Below are 27,054 nucleotides of genomic sequence, written 5' to 3'. Positions count from 1 at the left end.
TAGATCGGTCCGTCCCCTGACATTCTCGGACCATGTGGCCGCGTTCAAGGCATCGAAAGCATCGACGCGACTCGGCAGATGGCTTCGGTGCTTCGCGCACCTTGCAGCTAGAAAAACCAATTATAAGCCGCTTGTCGATGAGATAGTTGGCGTCACTACGAGGCAACTTCACACGCGCACGTAGTGAGCCGTCACGCTGCTCCCAGACATTGATTGAGGCCAGTATCGCCTCTTTTTCCAAGGCAATTTGAAGCGCCTTGCGGATATCTGCCTCCGTAGCCAGCATGTCAATGTTTGGTATGATTACTTCCCCCATATCTGCTACGACACGTGCAATGCCGCTTTCGCCGACGGCCTCTTGTATTTTGCCCAGGAGGGCTCCAGCATCGGCACCATGTTTCAGCAGGAGGCGTAGGTGATCCCTTGAGGAGCGATTTCCCCGACGAATCAGGTTATTCTCCTCCACCAGATTCGGATTCAGCCGAACCTTCTGGTACAGGGTAAAGTACGTCACTCCAGCTGCCGGCGCCACGAAGATTTTATCCGGTTGTTTACGGGCTGGACGATGCTGCTCCTTGTTAAGCTGCTCGCGTCTCTGCTGCTGCAGATTCTTTTGCTGCAGTGGCTGATGATCATCAACCGATAGCCGTCCACCCGCAATCGAGGTTGTCTGCAATTGCTGTTGGTGCTGCTGTTGCTCTCGCCGCTCTGCCCGAATTTCTTGCCAGCGACGCGACCCTCGTTTAACCACCTCAGTAAATGGGTCCTCAACTATACCTGCCGACGTTGATGCTCCTTCATTCACTTCGTTGCTCACTACCTGGCGGTGCGGCTTTTGTTGTTGTGACGATGGCTGTGACGATTGTTGCTGACATTGCTGATCCTGCTGCTTTCGCGTTTGCCGTTCTTGTGTATTCGGCTGCTCACGCTGGCGCTGCATCATCTTGGCAATGAGTTCTCGATCTTTTCTTGCTTCCTCACGCATTTCCTTTGCTCGCCGATCTACTTCCTCTCGAAGAAAGTTCTCGCGACGTAAGGAGTCTTCGCGTGCTTCTTTGGCCTGTCGGTCCGCACGCTCCGAGCTCTCTACCAACTGTTGGCGCATGGATTCCAGTTGAGTTTGGAGCTGCAATACGAGAGCCTGCAGCTCAGCTTTCTCCCTGCGCGTCTCATCGAGCTGTAGTCTCAGCTCGCTCGCCTCTGTTACTCGCGCCGTGCTGCTGGTGTTAGCTCGGAAAGACAGTGGCTGTCGTGACTCCCTGCATGCCACTGTAGGCATTGCCGGCTTCTTTGGCCTTGCCCCGAGACTGCATTCTACCGGGCCTGCACGGGATCGGAGTTCCATGATGTTAGTGGTAACCTGAATTGAACCTGATGAGCTTTTTTTTATTATTATGATTATTATTGATGTAATATAATAATATTTTTTTTTTTTTTTTTTTTTTTTTTTTTTTTTTTTTTTTTTTTATTTATTTATTTATTTTTTTTTTATTTTATTTTTTTTTTCCTTTTTTTATATTATTATTATTATTATTTTTTTTTTTAATTCACTTCAACTCAGTACTGCCCCACACTTATTGATCCCGATGCTCAGAAAGATCGTTGGTGCCGCTTGGACGAGGTTAGCCTTTGGTCGGAAAACACTTCCATTCGAGGGTAGATTTAAATCGCGCTTCATGCATTATAATATGTTCAACGGGACGGCCCTGCTGTCATTATTATTCACGGCCCTGCTGTCATTGTCATTATTATCGTCCACTCGCAGTATTGCTCGCTTATTTCATACGTTTTTTCTCACACTTTTCCAGCGTATTCCCAAGAAACTCCACTTATTTGTTATAGTGTTCCATCTTATTTAGCAACAAATACTACTCCCGTTTGTTTGTCACTTGGCGTTATTGTTGCGCAATCGTTTTGCAGCCGTTCTTAGTTCCGAGGCGCGTTTCATATTACCGTCGCGTTATGTTTTTATAAGCGGTCGGTTCGCGCTTCCTGTCCTACGGTTTGTGTGTGCTAAGCATTTATTGCATGGTAGGTTTTCTGTCTCACCTGATTCAATTGCTGGTTAATTTGGATGTGTTTTTTAGTTGGATGGTTTTGGTTAGCAAGGATTATGTTGAGGTGGCTTTTTGAGTTGGTTCAACTCTTAATTTCATGTCGTCCGGTTTTTGGTTAGTAACGATTTTATAACTGCTAAGGTGGCTCAATAGGTTGGTTGAACTGTTAGCAGTAAATCTGCTACAGAAGCGTGACAGCAATTAGCAAAGTTTACGAGTAGTGTAGTCAAATCTGAAAAAAATTATCAGCACAGCAATTCGTACCAGGTTTCATAATCCATGGGGCAGTAAGTCATAATTTGACACCGAGTCCAGTGTAAGTTGTAAGTTGTTGGTAGAACTCAAGTGTAGAATTAGGATTCTAACACATCCTACACACTCCATTTCTGGCATCCTCGGCTCCTAGTAGTCACAATACGGTTGATGGTGCTCATGATAAACGTCCAACTTGACTAGAGCTAACCCGCTGAGAGATGAAAACATTTGTTATTTTTGAATATTTTTGCCACGTTCGACGGTCGCAAACGCGCCTCCCGTGCTCCATTTGTCGAAACTCATAATGAATGGCTTACTTTCACCGCAAATATACGTTGAACTTTTGTCATGTGTAGGTGGCCACGGCAATAGAAGCCTTCTCATACCGGGAAAAAAGATAAAATGCAAAAGAGAGTGAGAGAAGTGGAGACAGAGCGAATCGAAAAAGTTTTCCCAGCCTCGTATCTGAGCAAGCGAGTGATTTGAACCGTGCACAAGTTGGCAGGTGTTCGGTATTGCATGTTAATGAAATGTACGCCTTACGCACCGGTGCACTCTGATGAGGTATTTAGCATATGTGCCCTTTGTGCAAAGGATCTGTGACCTTTGGGGGCCAAGAAGATGCGTGAGAGATGGCAGAAGCAGCTCCTTGCTTACTCAAACCTGCAATCACAATCCGGAAGCTCGTCGCACGCACAAACTCCACGTGTACCAAGAACGATAGTCATCATGAAGCATTCGTTCTCGGAAGATGGTTAAATTTTCAAGCCAAAGGTAAGCATCATAGGCGTACATTTTACATCGTGGCTGATTACAAGTTGACATAGCAGGGCCATGTGCTCAGTCAACGAGCCAACGGAAAGCCACATAAACGGAAGCCTCCTGAAGCGAAGGCGTGCGCGCTCGCACATGCTTCTTCGGTGATGTCAGTGAATGGTGTCAAAGTGGTGAGTGTGAAACGCGGTTGGATGCAATTTTGATGCTTACACGTTCGCTTAGCTTCAAACACGGCTGCAAGAGGGGCCGTGTTCGAGAAAAATTCATTTCATCGTACCCAAACAAGGGCTCAGGCACCTCATTTTACCGCGTTGCGAACACATCTGTCACGAGGACGTTATATGCACGGTCATGCATATATGTACATGACGGTGTCGTTTCATGGCCTACCAAACGGTCTCCTGGCGCGTTCTTTGCAGTTATAACGGAGGTTACAGGGAAAAAGCGACACTTCTTCACATTAAATTCTCGCAACACGGTACAGTTTCCCAGTTGCCTGTACAAACGGAGTATTCTAAGATCCTCATGCTCTGGGTGGGCGCAAAGTCATACGATAACGACACGTTATAAATTTGATGTTCGTTTATTTTTTATTTTTCATTTTGATTTCATTTTTAAAGCAAACTCGGTCGAAAAAAGTGCTTGATCATACTCACTTCACGCCTATGTGTCATACTGTAAATATGCCGCTAAAGAACAGAACAGTGCTTCAGGCAGATGCACGCGTTCGTGCGAAGAATTGGCAATTTTGTCGCTGTTTAACCAGCCTGCAGGGTTCGTTGACCTCCTCGTCCCATCCCTGCTCCGAAGCGAGACAGCATTCTTTAATCAGCATTTGCGGCATCGGCAGTGTTCCTTAATGCGATAAAAGTTATGCCGGAAACTTCGACCCACGATCGATATTGTTCTTTACACTGTGTTGTATTGCTTGTTTTCTTAGACGCTCAGGGTTTGTTTCCTCCGTTCAAACAAGGATCGTCAAGAGTGTCTGCGTTAGGTGTGGTGTTTTCGTAATAAGAACAACAATCAAACACACGGAGCGTACAATGAGCATCCAACCGTAAAGCACTGGACGGTCGTCACAAATAAACGGATTTTGAGTTGCACGGTTCATAGGACAGGGAATTAAACCATGTCGGATACAGTGGCTCGTGATACACGTGAAGCTACATTAGAATTCATGCCTTTTAATCGCTAAATGGAACGGGCGTGTTTTGCTTCGATGGAAGAAAATCAATGAAAACTTTCGGGGAAAGTACTCGATCCACTTGGCGCTCATTGCTGGCGGTGATGAGTCGAAAGTCTTGTAGATTTGTTTTTTCAAATGACACATTGACTATTATGCAACTTGTTGAGGAAGATAAAAAGGAAGAAGTTTCTAATTCACTGGTAAAATGCTTTGAAAATGCTTATTCAGCAATCAATTCAAATATTTAGTTTGTTTAAAGAACATTTTAAAGAATTTTTGTTTTATGAAAATCTTTAGATTCAATGAATTCATCTCTCAAGTGTATTTAAAATAGTTATAACACATTTTAACATGATGTTAGCATTTTATCATTAAACTTGGTTAATTAACATTTGGCGTTTGAAGCAAAAGCATCTGAGATAAACTATTTTAACACTATAAAGTTGCGATTCATTCGCCTTTTCATTTGTTGTTGGTAGAAGATGCCGTACAAAATAGTTTAATTCTCTCCTAAAGATCAAAGCTTTCCACGACTGGTTATGAAAAAGCAAGGTAGAATATTTATTTTAACAATTATTAAACAAAAGATCTTCTTCTTCTTTTAGCTCAACAACCGTTCTCGGTCCAGGCCTGCGGTACCCACTAGTGGGGTTCGCTTTCAGTGACTTATGGATTACCGGCCATAGCAGGATAGTCAGTCGTTTGACGGAACGGTCCATCCGGGGCTCGAACCCACGACGGGCATGATGTAAAGTCGTACGAGTTGATGACTGTACCACGAGACCGGCAAACAAAAGATAGTTCGGTTAAATTTAAAAAAAATCAAAGAGCTTTAATTCAAAGTAAAGCATTAGGTTTTTGATAGTATAAGAAAAAATGAAAAACACGCTTATATATTAACCAATTTATATGGTTGAGATTTAAATATCATGTTTTCGTTAAGATATTTCTTGTTAGGAATACAATTTACCCAGGTTAACTTGATCAAGATATTTTGACTTGTTCAAATGATGTTTATTGTTCAGCAGGTCTGGCCATATTGATGACTTGTTAAATTTAACTTTAAAATAATTGTTTTATAAATTAGTTGGTTCGTTCCACATAAGCTAAATAACATTGTCCTGTATAAAAACTGCTTAGTTAGTCCTGGCTATGAGCGATAATCTCAATAACATTACAAGTAAACTCAGTGCAACGAGACATTCAAATGAACAATTCGATTCAAAGGAAATTTGAATGGAGATTTAAAGTGATTTAATGCTATTATGCTCTACCATTTTTTCAGAAAAAGCTCGATGATGTTTTCTTCTTGAATGTCACAAGCTTTTTGTTTTATCTCACTTTGCCATTCTCTTTCTATTTCTCTCTTATTGAATTTCAACGACTAGTACTATTAAGTCGCAGAGTCTGGTCATTGAACTACATCCACTTGAACGTCCAATACGACAGCCATCTCGAGACGGTTCCGTTTCGAGCCATCCCCCACTTACACTGCTCACCTCAGCTTAAAGCAAGCAATGGAAACTTTTCAGGCATCGCACATCATCATCGGCGTAGCAGCGAAAGATCACCAAAAGGCGATCTTGGGCATTCTTCAATCGAGCCAAAAGTCAGCGGGACAGTCTGTGTTGGTGTCGAGTATGTGTGAGTCACTGACGACCGTTTACCGCACATGAGTGACTCAGCGCCAGTGTCCTGTGAGAAATGTGGTAGATTCAATTTACAATAATTTCTTTTCGATCGAAAATAGCGACACCGCCTTTGCCGGGAGCGCGCACGTGCCATCACCAACCTGATCCATCTTGTTCACGGTCTGGATGGACCGCTTTACCATCCGCCGTTGGCAAGGGAAAACAATGAGAAAAGTGAAAAACTGTTGCTGTTGTTCATCGGGCATTGCTGTCAACCAATACCGGACAGCTCCGGGAAGGATATTCGAGGGCACATTTTGTGTTATTATGGATGAACAGAGAATTGATGGACGCGAAAAAATTTGTCTGTAGGAGTTTGGAACCTGCGATACGAGAGCGTATGAGCGTTCAAAGGATGCAACGATGTCCGGTGTAATGGGTCGTTCGAGACAGATAAGTGATTCTGAACACTGTAGATTTTGTAAAGTAACGGTTACGATGGTGCTTGTTGCTTATACGAGTCGTTTGTTGTACTGCGTGCTCTTCCTCGGGGTGTGGCGTACACCGTGAACCAAAAATCTCATTCGAAACATTAGCACATCGTAAGAAGATGCATCAACTGTTGTTTAAAATTAATGTTCACTGTAGGTTGCGTAGCCATCCTTACTTCCTGGTCCTGTGGTATGCAATTTCCATGCAATTGTTTGTCCATTGGGCTGCTTCGTTGGTGGTTTTTTGTTTCTGTGGGAAGGTTAAATATCGGAATAGAAAATCTGCTACCGCTGCTGGTAAATTTGGCTGCTCACAGACATGCAACAAGTCGTATGTTCATGATTGTTTTCACCCATACCACGATAAAACCACTCGAGGTAGTTTCCAGTCCCTTGCTAGTGCGGACAGCTGTGCGCTTCGAGTACCGCTAATGGCACGACGGTTTGCTTTAAGTCACTGCGCCGTTCCGTTGTACACGGGGCGTAAACTTAACCGAGTGAAAGCAACCGCCCTCCGAAACCCCGAAAACTGCCAGCAGCAAACGGTACAACAAAACGCAAATATTTATGCTCACTTGCTGGTTTCGAACGGCTGCTGGTGCCGTAACATGATCCAATACTCGATGTTGTGTGAGACTGTGGTTTGGTAAAACCAACCAATGCGCGTACATACTGTGCTACTGAAGAACCCTTCAAAGTATTCGTACGTTACGCAGACACAACATAAAGCTTGTGTGTGTGCAGCGAATAGCCGGTCTCGTAGTACAGTCGTTAACACGTTCGAGTTCATACATGCCCGTCATGGGTTCAATCCCCAAATAGACCGCGCCGCCATACGTAGGACTGACTATCCTACTATGGGGGGAAATCAATTAGTAACTGAAAGCCAAGCCCACATGTGGGTACAGGCAGGCCTTGACCAACATCGGTTGTTGAGCCAAAGAAGAAGAAGAAGTGTGCAGCGAATGTGGCGATGGGATTTGAATAAGGCCATCCAAGCAATCTTTATTGCACTTCGGGTAGCAACCCCGTGCTAACCACAGCTAGTGCAGCCACTGGAAAACAACTCACCGAAACCATAACTGTTGACATGATTATGCAAAAACACCAAACATTGGAGCCAAGTTTATACTGTATACTGTGTGTAACTTTTCAGCCTCTGGAACGAATGCAACTCCCATCCGTCCTAGAAACACACACACAAACACAAACACACACAAACATACACACTCATACACACACACAAACACAAACACACACACACACACACACACACACACACACACACACACACACACACACACACACACACACACACACACACACACACACACACACACACACACACACACACACACACACACACACACACACACACACACACACACACACACACACACACACACACACACACACACACACACACACACACACACACACACACACACACACACACACACACACACACCACTTCCCTCATGTTTAAATTGGCACAATTCCTGAAGTCCTTGCGAGGCCTCAAGCGTGGATGCGCGCATTAGGTTACACGAGAATGATGAAAATTTTTCGATGCGCTCACAGAATAGCGGCGGAAATTTCCTTTACTTTGTCTTCACATGACATCACGGCTAATGCCAGATTACAAAGACCTCATACACACACCGACACACACACACACACACACACACACACATACGCTTAGATCAGTACCTTTCGCCGGTAGGAACAATGCATTGGTTTAGCACCACCTCAACGCACATCTCGTATGCTTTAGGTCGTAAATCCGACATAATGCCATCAGACAACATGCGGTTAGGAGATTCAATTTCGCGGAAGCTGATTACCGCCAGCCCGGCTCGCACTGGGTGAATGTGTACATCATCCTGGTGCAACGGCCCGGTACATGATATTTCCCGCATGTCGTAAACAATATTTTACTGCTTCACGAAACGATCACACCATCACGCCGTTGAGGAGGACAAGAAAACATAAGACGTTCAACGCAAAAGTCCTGTCAGCATGGCTTTGAAAGTGTGAGAATGAGGGGTGTCACAATTCATAAGGGGTATCGTTGACATCCGTGATCTCCCATGAACCCGTGCGGATGACATATCTAATGCTAATTCGAAGGGAATATATAATTTTATGAGATATACACGACCTTCATGGTGAGAAAAGGGTAAAAGTACGGCTCAGCCCTCTACGTAACGCTAGCGTTACGCGTAACGCCTGTTAATCACAAACCCAAGCAACATTTTTGAACGTTTGTTTTGACCGCCGTGGATGAGCAAATTAATAGATAATCATGTCTTATTATTTTTACTTTTATATGATAATTAGAAAAGCTTTGTTGATAATTAGAAAAGTTGTCACAACTTCAAGAATTATAATTTTAACAATCTTATAAATAAAAGATGTAAATAATAAAAAAAATGATTCAGTGCTGCAAAATGTCATGAGTATCACGAGATTTTCACCAACGAAAACAATGAACATATCCGTGGTAGCTTGATGCTCATTGCTGATAGTCAATAAAAGTGCGCCATGACATGTTGAACACGACATGTGAATTCTTGAGTCCAACGCGATACTCTGACTGACAAACTTAGCTTAATGCCGGCGCAAGCATTATCATGATTTTTTTCTGGCTGTGAACAGTGCCAAATGCAACTGTTTCAATCATCAACACTCATGACTGAAACGATACTCAAATCAGATCACGTACACAACTGAGATGATCAGTGACTATAATCAAACAGTTGGAAAATCAATCACATGCTTGGTGACATTTAGTTTAGCACCCAACTTTTGGTCACTCACTTGGTCACGACATATTTGTCGGCGATAATCGCGACATTCTTGGAATATACTTGGCGCGTAGGCTCTAGCAACAAAATGAGCATGCTTTCTCCCTCCATCTGCTTTGATGGTCTGTTAGGTCAAACAGAGCGAGAAAACATGCTCATTTTGTTTCTTGGAACCACTCGCACGCACCGCATATCTCCCGTGACCATCGCGATGATCACCGACTGAAAATGTCGCGACCAAGTGATTGAACACGAGTTGGTTGCACACAATGTCACCAAACATGCAATGTTCGCACCAACTGTTTGAGGCTCGCCTCTGATCTTTGCAGTAGAGCTCGTGACGCTGAGATGATTTTGTTTCAGCCAGAATTTGTCATGACTATGTAAGTGACATTTTGCAAAATTGATCATAGCAAAAAAAAGTCGTGATATAGTGACTAACCAAGCGATGGTCGCAAACATGTCATGAGCATGTATTGGTCACATCAATCGATCTGAGTATCACCTCTGATTGTCACAATTGAGTACGTGACGCTGATATGGATTTTGTTTCAGTCAGATTTTTTTATGACATTGATAGTGACATTTTGCAGCACTGAAATGATTATTTATTTATTTACCCAGTTATTGATGAGGTAGTATAATGAAAAACTTACAAGTATTTATTAACTTCATTAACCTCATTTTAAAAAGAGCCCTTGCATCTAAAGTAATTTTTATTCCAAATGACCAGAAACATAGATTGAAAAGGTAATAGTTATTTCATATATATAATTTAATTAAAAATAAATTAATATTTTATATTTTCTAATCATAGAAAATGTTACTCCAATTAAAAGCTTTTGGGGTGTTCATGAGCTTCCTTCTTTCAGACTTTTTTTCATTAATCATAATGCAACGATGAAAAATATTAAACCTGTTATTTAATTGTTATTTAAAAATTAAATCTCCTTGAAATCGGTTCATTTTACAGCAATTAACTTTTTTTCATATCAATTTAAAATATTTTTTATTCAAATAATGTACACTGGTCGGTCGCCTGGATGACAAAACTGTAGTAAATATGCTGCTTGGGAATATTTTAAGGGAAGTAACGCTTCTCCAATGTAACGTAGAGGGCTGAGCCGTACTTTTACCGAGAAAAGGCTTTTTGTTTCAACTCGTATGATGGTTTAACATTATGTAGCAAGCGTTGTGATGTGAAGTATGGTGAGGCTTTCAGCGTTTCTCCTGATTTATATGCTTAGACATCTGACAAACTTCTTAAAACAGGCATTGAACATTGAGCTGTTATGATAAAGGGATACCATGAGAGCTCTAAGATAAGAAACAAGCCACTCCTCGTGACATCTCGTGTTTCAGTTGAGCAGAGGATATGACACAGATATAGGCCAAGGCATGATTCCCAAAAGTGTTACCCATGTTTCATCCCGCGAACTTCTCCCACGGACTTAAATATCTTCCAATGGGTTCTCATTCGCGGTTTACAAAGGTTTACTTTTTATCTCCGCATAAGTGTCCGTGTAATAATAAAGTGACATCACGAAATACCATTGACATCAAGGTTGTATTGTGCTCGGTTGAATGATACTTCTACCCTATTCTACTGGCTGGCTGACATACACGAGCACGTATCGCGCAGTCGAAAAACCTAGTCTCGCCCTAGGCACAATGTAACTAATCGACAAGTGGACACCATCGACACGCGTGACTTCTGGTAATCGTGGCAGCTGTTTCCCGGTACCTTGTGAAGTTGCTTCAGCATAGAATGGATTCTACGTTCTTTTCTTGTTCAATTCTTCTTAAGTCATCAGTACTGGAACAAGAGGCTTCATGAAAAAAGTCATTCAAGTAAAACATCGATCTGTGCCCAGCTGAGATTTTGTCACTACCTAGAACGCTCCAGCATCAGCTACTAGCAGCTGGATCAGGCTCGGAAAAAAATGATAGATTAATTTAGCTCAACACCCGGACATACAAAAAAAGGAAGGCCGAATGGCCCTTAGGGATGCTGCCGCCAAGTTGTTAAAGTGTTTGCTACCTGCTCGGTACATGGTTACCGTTAGTGGAAGCGATGACAAATTGCTACAGGCGTGCGAAAACAATAGATTCCCGCTGCTGGTAAGAACTTACGATTAGGAATATAACAACAAAAAGAACCGAAAATAATAACCAAAATTTGATAAGGACTACCGATGACAAACACGGAGCTGGTTTCAATAAGCGAAGATGAGCGACACATACTGTACGTTGAAAGGTGGTTGGGCCGCGTGACGATTGAGACGAGACTAAAGCGCTTGTCATCAAATCGATATTTGATGGGAGTCGGCTTGTTTGCGGCACGAAACGTCTATCGGGACGTTAACACTCAAGCCGCACTCAAATCTAAAGTGTTTTGTGTGTGTATATGTGAGATTGTATGATTTGAAATTAAACTGTCAGCGGGTGCTGGTGGTGAGATGTGTTAAATCACCTTTTGGCACTCACTACGAGGCTCTTGACATCAAGAAGCATTAATTAAGTAGGTTTGTTTCAAGTAACTAAACAATAGTGCATTAGTATGTATTGTGGAACGTGACATTAAGTTTGCTTAATGAAGGTTTCCTTTATTTGATTGTGGAGGATAGATTTATGTTATTGAATATTTCGTTTTTCATATCAACGGTTTTCTCTTTCCCTATTGTTGCCCTGCTCTTAAAAAGCACGTCTTAGCAATACGGCTTGGTCGTATCAACGAAGGATGTGCTTTAAGCAATAAGTTTGTTTGATGGGGACGCCTGGTATCTCACATAAATTTACAACAAATAGTTTAGTTGGAGCAAAATACCGTATTTTGCGTTTTTTTAGCCATTTGAATATTAAATAGGTTTGACAAAAAAGGTTTGATAACCTTTAATTTTACAAAATATAAAAAAATACTAATTTATAATTTACGTTACAATTACAGTCTGAACTCACCTGTTGAGCTTTGATTTCCTGGCAACTATTAAATATGTAGTTTTTAGTTAGCCAATTTTTCCATACGAAGTAAATGTGAAATTTTTCTCAATAGGCCATGAGATTTTTCAAAAACCCAGTTTTCCATATTGATGCTTTTTTAAACTATTATTATTATTACACGTTTTTTAATGAAGTCGCTTACTTTTGGCTATGAAAATGTAATGCTCGTCACATCATCGTGTTTTGCGATCATTATTCTCACCAACTATCTCAAATGCACCGTACGGAAAGCATCATAGCAACCAGCTGATGTGCAATGTAAACAAATAACGTGCACAAAATCGTTTTTAAATCTACTAGTTAATTTGGCCCGGTTACAGGGCTATGCGAGATAATTTCTGGGGTATATAATAACCTAAGAATGCGTGCGACGGATTTCTTAACAAACAACGCAAATTTATGTGGTTTTAATTCCAAATGATTAAAAGAAAATGATTTGTAATTGATATCGCTTTTGGGACAAATCCCGAACTCTGGGACAAATCCCGAAAAGTCCATTATAGTGGCAGAAAAACCACATATTTTGTGAAATATGTTAACATTTTCCTTATTCCTTAGGATTTCATAAGGAAACTCATATTTTCTTTAACGCTTTAAATGACAACATTACAACGAAATTGTTTTTGTTTTAACGATGCCTTGGTGAAATGTTATTGATTTACTAAAATTCATTGCCTTTTGATAATATTTTCGCAATTTTATGATTTTTTTGCCATAGTGCCATTATAGGTACGCAAAATAGGGATGTTCCTATAGTGGCCATAGTTATGAAATTAGTAAAAACAGGGCATTTTAGATATTTTCTTGTTATTGTTAACACTTCGTATTATTTTTTTTTACAAAAATAAGCAACAGAAATGAATTTCTTGCAAGTAATTTACCAAAAAACAGGCCAAAATTCGCATATCTAACTGAAAATTTGACTTTGAATCAAGCACACTCATCTGGCTTGGGTACACGGCAGTCCTAATACTGTTTTTTGTCGATATTTTTATCACTCAAATTTATGCATTTTTTACTGTCTAATTATTTAAGTAATCAATATTTTATATGTGTGATTCTTGCTATAGTAACACAATACAACGACCATACCATCATTATAGGAACAACGAAGTCGTCACAAAAATATGCTTTTTCGTAAATTTGTTGTGTTTGATGGTGTGATTGCAAATATAAAACATATTCCAATTGCTATGTAGTAAAATATTCATAAATTTACCTTCCTAACAATTTAAATCTATTAAAGCACATCTGCACTCCTACAAATTGCACCACTATTGCTATAACTATTGTATAACGGCTCCAAAAACCGTACCGGCCTTGGAATTGATCCCGAACCCACACCAGAACTTACACTGAACTCATAACGGTCCTGAAACGGATCCTGATTCCATGCAGATCCTGCAAAATATACCTTTCGGTACTGAAACTGAACCCCATACTGATCCTTGAACTAATTAAGATTCCTTAGCAGTCATGCAAAAGATCCTGGTTCCGGTCTCTGATACTGCTCCCTTTTATATTTCGGGACCTGAATAGTACCTGAATCTAACTCACTAATGGAACCATCCATGATCCATCCATTTAGTCTAGTTTTCCTATGTTTATTTCTTGTTGCATTGGGTCCCGCGGTGCTATCGTCAACTCGGACATCTTAACAACATGCCCATCCCATGGACCGTTGCTTTAAGGAAGGATTGACTATCCGGCTAAGTGGTACTAACTATCGGAAGCCTGTATAGGCCGGCATGACTCGTTACTCCTAAAAAAGGTTATTTCTTTCAGTCACTTTTTGTATGCATGTTTTCGCTACGTTTTCATACATCTGGATTTACAGTGGCGGCTACCTAAAGTAAGCCACCTCTCTTCTGAATGTAAGGCTTGCTAGACAGGTCTTCGGACCACTATTTGCAACATTTTACTGACACGCCTTAGAAGACCACGAAAAAAACGTTAAATTATTTAATTCTGACTGTAATTTGTATCATTCTTCTCCATACCTTTCAAAACACTAAAAACTATATTCGTTTTCTATAGTCGATGTGGTTGCCATTGTATGGATGTAAACTGAGCAAAAAAACATCAAAGCTAGCGCTAGAAAGTAACTCTCATCAGCCTTTACTAGAATTTTATAATAGAGATTAAATAACTTCAATATCAAGTACTTCGTCAATTTTGAGTCAACAGTTAATAATTTATTATAATTAGGGAATGTTATGCTTAAGAAGATATTATTTTTAGTAGAATTTCGAAAGCAGATGTTGTGTCGCCCCCAACTCTTAACTGAACCTGTCCGATATTTCACCTGTCAAATAGTTCATTTCACTGTATATTTTATTTTTTTTTTAATTGCACTGTCAGCCAATTTTCGAGCGTTCAACATTCCAACTGCATGCCAACAAAAAGGCGTTCAACCATTGAATTCCGACTGTAATAGAAATGCTCCTTTTATGTCATCCTCATTAATTAAATCTTCATGAATTGCATATAATTTCCATTGAATTGCTTTCATACGTGTATAACATCCTCCTATTGTTGATAATTTTTTCACAAGAGTCGTTAATAAATGATAAATAACGGTATTGTCTAAAAAAAATTGCATTTTAATCGATTACATCAACTCTTTTCAATACTGTTTTTATTTTTCAAATAGAATACTAAAAAGAAGGAAGTGTTTTTTTTGTATCAATAAACTTCTATATAAGAATGGTAAAAATTACTTCAAACGAAATAAAGCTCGCATAGATTCGCATAGAACAAAGTAATGCCACTAATGGAAATGCCACGAGTAACATAAATTTATAATGAAAAAATAAATAAATGCTGATAATAATTTTCGTTTTCGTAAGTTTTCGCGAAAATATTTGAATTTTATTAAGACAAAAAAAAAACCTGTTTGACCTCAAACATTTCTTTTTGTTTGTTTTTGTTTATTTTTCAGTTGCCTTTGCATTGCAAAGCAAAATGACATCTCAACATTTCTTTGAACTTCTTTTCATAAAGAACTTACCTAAAAACGAAAAAAAAAACAAGTTTGTGACAATAAGTTTCTATAAATAATATCTTTTACTTTTAATCATTTGATAAGGCCATTTAAATTATCACAGCATTACAAACTCTCAAAACTCTACTAAAGCAAGCACAGACAGAGCGAAAATAAAAAGAAAACGAATTATCAAACTAGAACTCAATAACAAGAGAAATAAAAATAAAAACAACGATTGTGATAAGGGGTAGCAATTATGTTTGTACGTCATTACAAATCATTTGCACATTCATTATCTTCCTTCCGGGAGACAGGACGCTGCTTTGCCTAGAAATATTTTAGTCACGCTTCTCCATACCGGGTGTAGCGATGTTATATCGCCGTGCTTCGGTCTGGCAGGTTATTGTGTTGCCCCGTGGCTTGTGCTTGATTAAGACGCAGGCGCTCGATGACAGGCGATGATTTATATTCGTCACGCGATGCAATGGCGTCCTTATCGCTTGGCCATCGTCCGTTTTGGTTCTTTATGTGTGGAAGCTTTAAAGGAGTTGCTCGCACTATACGAAAAAAATCAGTTATTGATGGTCAGCTTGCAGATACTGGAAATCACAGTTTCTGAACGATATATTTAATACTTTGACCGCCGGCCTGACGTCACAGTTTTTGAATGAGCACGTAGCGCATGGCAAGAGAGCGATGAGAGCGACAGTTTCTCGTGCCATTGTTATCACTCTTTTGTTTCATGGCGATAAGCGGCGTAGCACATGTCGTTCTCGTTCTCTCTTTCCTACCTCATTCGTTCTCGAGAGAATCACTGAGCGTCAGATGCAAAGCTGAACGGTTAGCAAAACCGTCATGCGAATTTATATGACACGGCGCTTAAAGTGTTAATCCTTCCGCACGTCCGTTGCGAACGTACGCTTGTCGCTATGCGAGGGAAATCTTGACACGTAGCTTCTTAAATGCCATCTATTTCCGCGATACGCTTGCCGAATGTACGGAGTAATCTACCCAAATAGCAATTGAGCGACTATGTGCCTCTCGCTAATGTATAGCCATTTTGAATGCAACGGGATGAATTATTTCCACCGGGCCTTGTTCGGGATCGTCTGCACAAACTTATGCTTCCAAAAAAAGAGACCAACACTAACCTTACTCGTTCCCTGGTTTTCACCGGCTTATGCACGCAATTACTTCCAAAGCGTTTCGGTTGGATGGCCGACATCTCGCAGGGCGTTGCGACGTGCTCACAAAAGATTGCCGTTCGTTACGATCCTTACAACGGCAGCTAATGTGAAAAACCTGCCACCCCCTCCCCTTCTCTATCTCCTTCTACTTCATCACATCCACACGTTGTGCACGAAGCAAAAGAAAAGATGCGATCGGTGGATAAATGGCTTAACTTTCTTGCTGATGCACTATCATGCATATTTGCCTGTCTGTCACGGATCGGCTTACAGCCCCCTGTCTTTTTTTTTTTTAACGAGAAAAGAACGAGTGCTTCCTCTGGGCCGGGCTTTTCCTTTTTCTCCTTTTTTTTCTTCACATATATCGTTCGACTTTGCACGTGAATTCAACGAAAGTTGCGTTAAATTCTGACAATCATCGTCGTCGGCAGCCAAAGCCACCGACGAAACACTATAACGACGGCGCATGGCTCAGCTTGAGCCCTAGAAAAATGATAAAAAAAATAATATAAATCTGTTTGCCATATCGTCCCGTTGCTGGTATAGCGATAGTAACTATAGGTGAAGTTTTTCTTTCCGTAAGCGTGGCGAGCTTTGATTGCTTTCGGAAAGTCGAGGAAAGACCTTTCCAGCTCAACCGACTGTCTCTCGGAACGAAAATGTGTAAACAACAAAATAATGCAGGGCCATACGCCAACACACGCAGAGAAACGTGTGCAGCAGGATAAAGAAAAGCAGCGTTGATGGCTGTGAAAATTAACTACGTGTCGAATATTCGTGATTCCGGTGGATACGGTAAGCGAACGCAAGGATGGTCCATTTTTTGCTGCCATTCTATTGATCAATCGATTGCTTCAGTTGCTGGGTTGCATATAATGTATAGTAAATTAAGTTTTATTCAGTACGAGATGACGATGCTGGCGTGCAAGAAAGAATGTAAACATGTTATGCATTATAAAAAAATAAACCGGTGCTGCACGTCTTGCTTCCCAAGTGTGGCATGTTTCAGCCATTGCCGTGCCGCCTACAAAATCAATACATGTCACATACCATGGATAATTATGTTCATTATGGTGGAATAAAGCTGCACACGCAAGCATACTGGACAAAAGGCGGAGCAAAAGCAAACCGAGGAAAATCAAAAAGCACAAACACGCCATTATGTGATTTCAGCCATTGAACCCATTCTCCGTATTTACTAATGACTGTCTCAGAGAAATACAATAGTTCGATTTTTTTGTCTTATGGAAGACGCTTTTTGGACTACGTTTGCCTCTTCTCAAGTTTTTTTTTGCGTATGGAGGGATTTTTAAATTTTCAAGTTCTAGAAACAAATAGTTTTTCTACTTTTTTTGAAAGCAAGCATGCACATATATCTCTTCCGGATCAGTAAATATAACTATCAATATAATAAATATCTTGATCTCCGAGTAGAAAGCACAGCACTGTGGAATGTTTAAGAAGATTCCTGAGAATGAAGTCAGAAAACTCCTGTTAAGCTTCCCTTAATCGTCCAACCGTTAAGACCGTCTCATAAAGCACATCGTTAAAATGTTTAAACCCGACTCAAGCCTGACTGCTACGGGTGATTAGAAGGCCGCAGCAAAGTCATTGCAAATCTGATCTGGCTGCTAGTGTGCTGTATAGTCTCCGTACTCTAGGGTAGCCCAACATGATGAAATGTGAGAAATTAATTTCATTAGAATATTTTTCCGGCTAACATATAATACGGTTTATCTCCTAGTCAGCAGGAAGATGAAAGTTTTTCCCGTTCTGAGATGAAAAAGGAAGATCAAACGAAAAACTGTAGTTCAACTCGGATCTCAGACAAATGTTTGCTAGTCTGGTAGTAGAGTAGAGACTGTGTGATAAGGGCAGACAGAGAAAAAGGAGCGTGAACATACTGAGACATTTAGAAAAGGTAACATTCCAATCTGGTACGCATTCCTTACTGAGAGCCACCCGGAGGTACTAAACATTCTCATGCCACATGAATAATTAATGTTGTGTAGGATCTTAAGCCGGTTTTGTTTCGACCCAAGGAAAATGTCGCTCAAAATCCATGGCTGGTATGATGCGATACTGGGAGAAGTTACTCATCATAATTGAATCTAGAATTAGTTTATTCATATTCACATCATATTCCATATTGGTAAATCGAGCACGCAGGAAGGGTTTTTCGTAAAAGCTGCTATTACGCCACAATTGAACAGTAATCCCATGCAATCCATTCGCCGGCACTCGATCGATAACGTATAATGGCGTGTATTTGTATTTTATATGCGGTCCATTAAATAATTACAATAAGTTGGTGGGCGCATGCCAGCACAAGCAAACTGCCAGACCGTACGAGCTGTGCGGTTAATCAAACTTTAATCCGATTTGTTCCATACTTTATAACTTGCTGGCGCAAAACGGTTAAAACGGTTAAAAACGTTGTGTGATGCGATGGCTTTTTTGCTAATTAAAAGAGCAATTTATATTTCGAGAAAAACTACTTTTCCACTCTGACATTCACTTAAAGCTTAAAAGAAAATGATACAGTAAAGACATAATCCACTGAAGAGCTTGTGTTGGCACGATATATAGCTCGCGATCAATAATTGCGAGGGTTGCGAGTAGTATAATCTGCTTGAAATCTTATGGTTTTTTTAAAAATAATCTTAATTTTTTATACACAATTTTTTTTTTGGGTGCTGTTCGTCGAAAAGATAACTTTATCAATTTTTGTAGATTTTTGCAAATTAAATTGCAAAATTTAGATGTTTTGCATGCTACAAATTGCACTGTTATGTTGTTGTTTGTTGTTTGAATAGTTTATAGAGGCTTTGGCTCCAACGGAGTTCTTTCCCCTCTAATCGCACAGTTATACTTGCTCTCGCAATAAAACCCTACAAAATACTGAATACGCCGGATTCAAACTTGACAACGACAGTTTCATATTTTACAACATCAGAATAAAGTTGACTGCGTCCAATTGAGGGTTTACAACGCAAAATTCACAATTTGACGAAAACCGACAACTTGTTTACAACATCAAATTGGTTATGAAAACCCTGTAATGTTGCGCTTTTTACTAGCCCTCCAAGGAAGCGATCGTCGGTCGGTTGGGCGTGCCACCGTGGGGGAGTGAACCATGTAAATGGCAGATACTTTTTTAAACTGTACCTCGTCACCAGATGTATCAAACGCAATAAAATACTCTAATGAAAGCAAACAATACAAACAAGCATAAAAAAACACCCTTAACTTGGTACAAACAACCCATTTCTATCAGGCTGTGATTTGCGGTGTGTTTGTGCTGCCAAAAACAACAAAGACCAAAGCTTCCTCAGGCTGAAAGGCACATAAAAGCCACCACAAACCACTCAACAGATGCCCAAAGCCCTGCACCGGTAGCAGGCCCATTGTGTAATATATCCAGCGATCTCCACAGCCCATCCAATCATCTTTAAGCGCCTGCTGTAGGCCTGCAAGCTTGGCGTCTGCTCCTGCCAAAACTCTCTATCTCTCTATATTTCATTAGGAACATTTTACGCTAATTGTATTTGCACCAAGAGTGTAGCTGTGAAGAAGGTTAAATTTAACACCAGCAAACGTGTTTAGCGCGTCCTAGTGATCTTTGACTACGTATACTAATGGTCGCTACCATTAGTATACCTTTTCTCGTGCATTGTGCAAAAAGACAACAAAAGCCAAGAATCAAGAAAACCCAATTATTTGCATACAATATCATTTTAATATTTTTGCGTATGAGTTTAACGCGTGTCGGTAATTCTTGCTGACTTTTATGCGATCGTGCGACCGAAATCTTACCGTGAAGAAAAAAATCAAAATTTGCCAACCAACGAACGCAACACCATGAACCACTCCGTTTTGATAGTTTTGTTTTTTGTTTTTATCTATCCATGAAGATTAATATGCTTGCTGTGGGTTAAAAAGCAGCGTGCTAAGATATTCCATTTTTCAACTCACTTACCACAGTTTAGAAGCCAAATGGGAGATGTCAATGGCGAATTTCGCAGCTCAGATTTTTCCAAACGAGTTATGAAAAAAGCAATGCTTGGTGCGTTGGGATAATTATTTTAATTATAACCTCTTCCTTTTTATCCCAGCTCACTTCCAGCGATGGTCAGTTCGTGGCGATCGTTCTACAACATTTTGTCTTGGAAGCGCGCCTTTCCTAACGACTGAGATGGTGTTATGGTCAAGCTCTGTTACGAATAGTGTCTATCCATTGGTTAACATCTTCACAACGAATGAGAAGAATGAAAACGTAACATATGATTTAAAAAAAGGGAAAAATCCTCTCCCTCAAAGATGTATGCGATGTTTTCACATTGTTAAGGTAAAACATTTACGCCGTGATCCTCGGGTGACCTTTGCACCCCTAAAACACCGATCCGCACTTGCTTGCTTGACGAGGGTATCGGATGGACAAGGTTTTCCCACTACCCTACCAGGAACAAAGATACTCCAATACAGGTGATAGGGGTTTGTGGAAGTGGAGCCCACGGTAGGCCTAATGGTTTCCTGACAGTGTGCCCAACGAGGGTTGATTTTCTCTGCACTGGCTTTGTGAGGACGAAAGGAGGAATTTTTAACCAGAGATTTGTGATAAAATATGACGCGTACACAAATGCAAAAAATTAGCAACATCCCTGGCAATCAATCATACGGAAAATTGAGGTCGAAGCAAAAATGCATAAATGTGGCGAACCTCTCTGTATGAATACATGTGCTACATGTATTAAGCATGTTTTCTTATTTTACTTACGTTTTATTCTTGTTTTACTATGGGGAAAAATAACATCTTGCGAAAAGCCGCCAATCGATCGGTTAGCAGCCGCTTGTGCCGACCCTTTACTCAGTTGATAAAGCTTATTTATGTGTTTATATCACAATAGCAAAATTAATCCTTGGAAACATACAGTTTGATAAATGTTATAAAAATAGCTTCTTTAAGGAAGTTTATTTTGTTGTATAATATTCCCATAACACGATTGGCCCAGCAAATTGGCAGCAAGTAACTTGATCGAATTCTTTGTTCCATTCACTCGAGGAACAAGATAACAAGTAGTAAACTTTAACCCGAATCATTCTGTCCTCAACTTTCACCTTAATAACTTGCTTAGCAACCTTTCAAATTCCATGTGACCATTGAAAAAATGATTATTCACGCTTTTTGCCCCGGGAACGTTACGGTCTGCTTAGTCTGCAAGTAGCTTTATCAAGATGAGCTCATTTCAGCCACAAAGCGGGAAACGTTCTTGGTTCCTCCCGGCCCATTGATTTTCTTCTGCTCTTATGGCACCCAAAAACAAGTTGCTTCGGTTGCGGTTCATTCAACATTAACACTTATGACCCAAAGCTGGTTCTGTTTTTGCTCGCTCGTTCCACCTAACCTCGAAATAACAACACACAGCAGCAGCAGCAACAACGCACTACACAATCCTTTTGTACACGAGCGGCGGAAGAAGCTTGGTCGTGGGAATATTTTTATTAACTTGGCATTCTTTCTCACCGTCTTGCATTGGCTGCCAGAATGAGTGACTGTTGTTGGATGATTAATTATCTTTCCAGGGGCTGTGAAAATTTCCCGGTCAAATCACAGGAACTGAACCGTACATAGCGGGTGTGTGTTTTTGTGGGTTTTGTTAGGCTACTGACAAATAGGGCTGAAACGACGACAACCAAATTTTCGGTAATCCTGTAGCTACTGGTGCTTTGCGATAACAATGATTGCTGTCCACCTCCAATCAACCCACCAATTTGACCAGGATGTGACCCTCGTAACGTGTCATCTGTGCCCAAACACAACTGCGTTGTTATGCGGTGGTAGTGGATTTTATTTCCAGCTGTTTTCTGTTGGAATATTTATTCAAATTTGTATGATCTAAGCAGTTGCCGCACAGTTTAAATTACGCAATGGAAAGATACACTGAAAATGTTACGATCTAAGCAACCCAATCCATCATCAAACACCACCGAAAACCCATACGAAGCGATGAAGGAACAAAAACGTTGAACATATCCACTTTCCTAGAAGCAATCTTTCGGTTGTCTTCAGTGGTTGCTCGAGAAGGAAGATGGAACAGATGGAAGCTTACAACCCTTTACCCTGTCCAGACGATGTGCCGCAAGAGAATCGTGAAAACTTCCTCGCCCTCATGTACGCCGCGGATTGGAGAGAGTTGGCAAGAGCTGCCGTTTCAATCATGCTACGCAAATGGACGCGTGGCGGCGATGGTGGTCCATCGAAGGAGGAGGCTGGTAAGTTTTACGGGCTTGCGTTATTATAGGGAGATCGTAGTTGTAAGCGGCAACCGAATGTTTACGTTTTTCTTAAAAACAATGTACAATCTCTTTAGTACCTCGAAGCATTTCCCTGTCCATGCAGCCATTGCCTCCGAGCGATTAAATTGAACTGCCATATGTGTGTGTGAGTATGTGTGCCGTAAGCATTGGGACAATCGAGGATTCATGTGACGGACGGTGGATTTACAAATTCGTTCAAAAAATAGTCATACAGACGGAATAGAGCAATAACAAAAAATGACTAGTCTATCATTGGATCAAAATGGACCATAATTGTCTATCATTGATCTGTACAGTTGTCTTCTTAGTGTGAATGTTACAAGAAAAAAGATGCAAAACCCGATTAACTAAAAATGGAAATGCAAGAGCGCTGTCGTCGAATGGCTAATGGCAGCGATACTTGGAATGGACTGAGATTATCAAGATAACTGAACAGTGAGATGGACAGCCGGAACACATATGCTTGCTTTTATTGCCCCCGTCATTTCCAAGTCCATTAAGCTTGTTCGGAGAATCTTCTCATTAAATCGGAACATCGTTTTATGGTTCGTTACAGCACTGACGGTAGCGGTTGAAGCCGAGGAGTGTCTAATGCTATTAAATCATACAATTGGTATAGTATAAGCTTTGTTAAACGAATATACACAGCGTTTCATAATTTCTATCCTAGTTTTTGTTTATAAAAGTTAATCAAAAATTAAAGGATGATTTTGAAAAATATACAAACGTTTTCAAATGTGTTTGAACAAACGATTGCCGGAAAAAATACACAAAAATGTATTCTTACTACGGGCGATATTTGAGACATTAACCACGTATTTTTCAAGACCAAATACGAATGATGGTTCTAGTTCTGTAATGATATGGAGTGCATATAACAATCATGGAAAAGGTTAGTTAGTGATTGTTGCTACTTTGATGGGCAGTGATGGACAAGGAAAAAATATTAATTTTGGTTTCGATAAAGTCTCCGGGTATGAATCTTTTCATATCATGAGATACTTTGAGTGCAGACAAGTTGGTCATACAAGCACAACGTGTGATAAAGAAAAACGGTGTTTCAATTGTAGCGGTAATCACAAAAGATCAGATGGTAGGTCGTCATCTGAAAGATGCATTAACTCATAATAGGCAAAGGGAGTTAAAACTGAATACTGCTCATTCAGCCTTCAGTAAATAATGTCCAACGTTTAAATGGTCGAAATCAAGAAAACATTAGTTGAGTAAGCTGCAATTGCAGAATAAACCAAGTAACAATGTTGGAATCTCGCGTTCCAACTACCTGTCATAAACGGGACGTTTTAAAACGAGCGACCAGTACACGAACAAGGCACGAAGCGTAACAGGAAAAAAGCGTTAAAAAGGGCCGCAAGATAGGAACGGGCCTTTTCTAAACCAATCGCGGAAAAACGGACAAATTTTTTGGCGCGTAATAAGAAAATAAATCGTTATTGGCAAGAGATTTCATCCGCTTTGGTTTTAGTTCCCAACAAACAACATGCAAATGTTGTGCATGAATGTAGCTGGATCATTGTCTAGTCACATAATGTTGAATCAAACTATAAAAAAAACCATTAAAACTTGGATGGTGCTTGTAACCGAAACACAATTTGTAGAATCTGAAGCATTTGAACAGTTTGAATTTCCTGGATTTATAACAGTTTCATGCTTATCCAATTCTTGACATACTGGGGGTGTGACTTAAGTGATCGAGAAGTCGATCATATACACAAATTAAATTAATGGTACTTAAGATGGTCATTTTATCAATTTCAGCGACAATAAGTAAAAATTTATTCATATTTAGTCTAAAGTACCAATCACCAATTTCAAGTATCATGCACATATCTAAAAGCATTCCTCCAGAGGACTTCTTATTCACGGCACTATTGATTTCGATATTTTCGTTTGAAGTTTAGTGCAAAACATTAATAGTTAAATGTTTTTATCGTTATCGGTCATTGAACACTTTTTGATTTTCAGAAGGATAAATGAAAAATAGGGCCGGTCTGGTCGTACAGTCGTCAACTCGTACGACGTCACAACATGCCCGTCATGGGTTCAATTCCCAAATAGACCGCGTCACCGTAGGACTGACTATCCTGCTATGGTAACAATAAGTCACTGAAAGCCAAGCTCACTTAACTAGTGGGTACAGGCAGGCCTTGACCGACAGCGTGCGTGTTGTGCCAAAGAATAAGAAGAAGAAGAAATGAAAAAAGTATAATTTTAGAGTGCTCATTTACTGTCCTTACCTAAATAAGTGCTGTTCGTCAGAACCCAAAATATTTGCAGCGGATCCACGATAAGGCCGATTAGTTGCAGTAGCACTAGTCAAATCCACAACTCGTAGTCACTGCACATGGTTTGCGTGGCGCACTACTGCTATTTCTTTCTTGCGCTTGTGTGACACACTCACTCAAGCAGCTTTTTATATCTTTATTTTTCCACTATTATTATTCACTGTTATATATTTTGCCACCGTGAAAAAACACTATCTTTCACTTCCGCTAATTCTCTGGTACACCTATTTCCAGCAGCGTGGAATACTTGGTAAGAAATAACACGCAGAAGAACTTATGAAATGCAATTTCACTTCACGTTCAAACGGAATCTGGAAAAATGGAAAGGAAATCAACATTATTCTTAACTAGCACAACCAGATGTGCACTCTAAAGCAACCGCTCATTAGTATTGAAAACACTTTGCACCACAAACCACATACTTTTTGCTCTTTTCTTTTCCACCTGCAGAGCAAAACTTTAACCTGAGCCGTAGATGAATGTGTGAGAAGAATAGAGCCCACTATCGTAATGCGTTCCATTACTCTGTTGGAAGGCAAAGAATTACTTTTATTTCTTCTACACTCACATACACAATTGATCCACGTGAATGCGGGTATGCAGTAAGAACCAAAAGTTTATTCATAGCAGGCAAAAATTACCATGCAAATCATCCTCACCACACAAACATTGAGACACTAAATGCTTTTTTCCCAATTTTGGCATGGAAATGCAGTTATAATTGAATCATTTTCTCCGATTCTTCCCTTTCCCATGCATATGGTAGGACTATGAGCACAACACAACTACACAGACCCATCACCTCCCATTCAACAAACATACAAACGTTGACGTCGTTTCACTCCGGTGAAATTATTGGTGAATTTTGCGGGTTCCCGATAATCCGCTTGCTGGTGGCTGGTTGCTTTCCGCACGTACTCTGCGTATATGTTTACCACGCCGCAAAAAACACCACCTTTTGAGCGCGTGTATCCTGTGTATGTTGGAAGAGCATCCAGTGGTTGAGGCGCTTATGTTAAGAGGCCATTTGTTTCCGTACCACACAATTCACACGGTAAAACACTACCGGGTTTGGAGGTTTGTAATAAACATTTACACTATCACGGGTTATAGCTGACATTGCAGACTAGTGATGGGCAAAACGGCTCCGAAGCCGGAGCCGGCTCCGACCGGTCGCGAGGATGGTGTTTCGGTGCCTCATTGTATATGTATGTATAAGAAGGCATTCCTTTTGAATCTACACACCAGCCTCACTGAAAGCATGAAGTGAAACACTTCCACGAAACGTTGAAGCCTTTTTCGCTTTTGCCTTCTTCACTATGTACGTTAGAGCTTTTTAACCTTAAAAAATGAAGCATGGGTGCATACTTCTTTGGCTTTTTCTTGACACACACGCATTGAAACACACTCTTTTACAAGCACTTAGTGGCCAAGGCTGTTTTCTTTCCCTTGGTGTAATTATTTTACTAACTTCCATCAGCATGTTATAGTGCATTGTTTAAAAGCGTGCGATACAAACTGATAAGAAACGGAAGCTGTTAGCAATAAATGACACCGGTCTGTACCACCGTAATTCACCGGTATCAGATACCAAACTATTCAAAAACCATTAAAATAGATTACTTTTTATGAAATAACAAAACTAAATCTCACTTTTTTTAGGAAAAAACCTTAGAAGCATTAAAACTCTCGCGGAATAAAGATAGATTTTGTTTACGATTCAAATAACATCGTAAAATCGATCCCCTTTAGACAACGTATAGCCTAAAACCAGTCCTGACTGCGGTCAAAGACAAACTAACGGGTAGTAACGACCACCAGGCCAAAACCTGAATCACAGAGTTCATTTCATTCCATTGTTTTGGTAGATTCAACGCAACGTTCAATCGTGTGAATGAACAAAGTCCGATATGGCAGCCGGAAAAAGCTCCGAACTGGAATGTTGGGAAAGTGTTTCGTGCTTCACTTGTAAGTGTTCATTTTCACTTCGGCTATTGTTTCTCCATTTTCGATGGCGCAGGCGCATGTTGAATTTCCCCTATTGAATGTTTTG

General features: G+C 40.3%; 1 long non-coding RNA gene across 1 annotated transcript in view; it reads right to left on the bottom strand.

The window, feature by feature from the left end:
- LOC133393233 (uncharacterized) overlaps positions 1-26,793 on the bottom strand; it is a 67,880-nt gene extending 41,087 nt beyond the window's left edge. The window contains exons 1-2 of the long non-coding RNA XR_009766033.1: positions 26,655-26,793; positions 24,954-25,312 (exon numbers count right to left, since the gene is read on the bottom strand). This is a non-coding gene — a long non-coding RNA (uncharacterized LOC133393233). The remainder of the gene's footprint in view (positions 1-24,953; positions 25,313-26,654) is intronic.
- Positions 26,794-27,054: the final 261 nt, after the last annotated feature.

This window comes from Anopheles gambiae, chromosome 3 (assembly GCF_943734735.2).
Source record: "Anopheles gambiae chromosome 3, idAnoGambNW_F1_1, whole genome shotgun sequence".
NCBI lineage: Eukaryota > Metazoa > Arthropoda > Insecta > Diptera > Culicidae > Anopheles > Anopheles gambiae.
The sequence above is the reverse complement of the archived record's forward strand: the minus strand, read 5'-3'. Positions and strand labels throughout refer to the sequence as shown.